Consider the following 1,702-nt stretch of genomic DNA (forward strand, 5'->3'; position numbering starts at 1 on the left):
AAAAAAGGAATCCAATCCCGAATTTCAAATTCAAAAGAAAATTAAAAACAGTCTGCTGCGGTGGATCAAACTCGCAGGAATACTCACCACTCTACAACGACTACTTTGAACAATATAATATTTGTTAGCACATCAGATTTTATCAATCGTCGTTACAAAAAGTTATCCAATTTTGAATGCGACTAAAATTGTCAAAACAAGATTAAACTTGTTGTTGTTCGGGATCCAANTTGAACAATATAATATTTGTTAACACATCGGATTTTATCAATCGCCGTTACAAAAAGTAATCCAATTTTGAATGCGACTAAAATTGCCAAAACAAGATTAAACTTGTTGTTGTTCGGGATCAAACTCATGTCACTCGAGTGCAAGCAGGAATGCTCGCCCTTGTATTACAACGACCTCTTGTAACATAATAACTCGAGTGACAAGCGGAAATACTCACCACTGTACCACTACAACGACCTCTGAAAACATATTATATGTTAACACACAAGATTTCATACAATTGTTTAGCCATCTTTCTTTTCAAACTACCGTGTTGTTGGGGTTCGATCCCAAACTACCGGCATGAACGGTTTACCGCTGTCCAATTTCGAGTTCTGTTAAAATTACGGAAAGAAAACAACTAAAATCGCCGTTGTCGGGGATCGAACCCAGGTCACCTGCGTGACAGGCAAGAATACTCATCACTATACTACAACAACTCATAAAAAATGAATTATTTCTTAACGCTCCAAATTTTACCAATCGTCTTTAGAAAAAGCGATCCATTGTCAACGCTCTAGATTTTATCAATCGAAGATTCGGAACAAGTAATCCAAATTCAACTCCGGTAAAAATTGTAAAAAGAAAATTAAACTTATTATTGTCGGGGTTCAAACTCATGTCTATCGAGTGACAAGCGGGAATACTCACTACTGTATTACATCGACATCTGAAAAATATATTATTTGTAAACACACGGGAGAAAAAGGAATCCAATCCCGAATTTCAATTTCAAAAGAAAATAAAAAACAGTCTGCTGCGGCGGATCAAACTCGCAGGAATACTCACCACTCTACAACGACCTCTGAAAACATATTATATGTTAACACACAAGATTTCATAAACAATTTTTTAACCGACTTTCATTTCAAACTACCGTTGTTGGGGATCAATATCGAACCTAAACTACTGGCATGACATGTTCACCGCTGTATTACACTGCTGTATTATCAATCGAAGATTCAGAACAAAATCGGTGAAAATTGTCAAAAGAAAATTAAACTTATTATTTTCGGGGTAATCGAAGATTCAGAACAAAATCGGTGAAAATTGTCAAAAGAAAATTAAACTTATTATTTTCGGGGTTCAAACTCAAGTCTCTCGAGTTACAAGCGGGAATACTCACTACTGTATTACATCGACCTCTGAAAAATATATTATTTGTTACTCGAGTTACAAGCGGGAATACTCACTACTGTATTACATCGACCTCTGAAAAATATATTATTTGTTAACAGAGTTACAAGCGGGAATACTCACTACTGTATTACATCGACCTCTGAAAAATATATTATTTGTTAACAAACGATAGAAAAAGGAATCTAATCCTGAATTTCGTTGTTGGGGAACAAACCTAAATCATCCGGTTCACCACTACCGAATTTTGAATTCAAAAGAAAATTAAAATAGTCTATGCGGGAGATTAAACTCG

This window comes from Cucurbita maxima, unplaced genomic scaffold (genome assembly GCF_002738345.1).
Source record: "Cucurbita maxima cultivar Rimu unplaced genomic scaffold, Cmax_1.0 Cma_Scf01962, whole genome shotgun sequence".
Classification (NCBI taxonomy): Eukaryota; Viridiplantae; Streptophyta; class Magnoliopsida; order Cucurbitales; family Cucurbitaceae; genus Cucurbita; species Cucurbita maxima.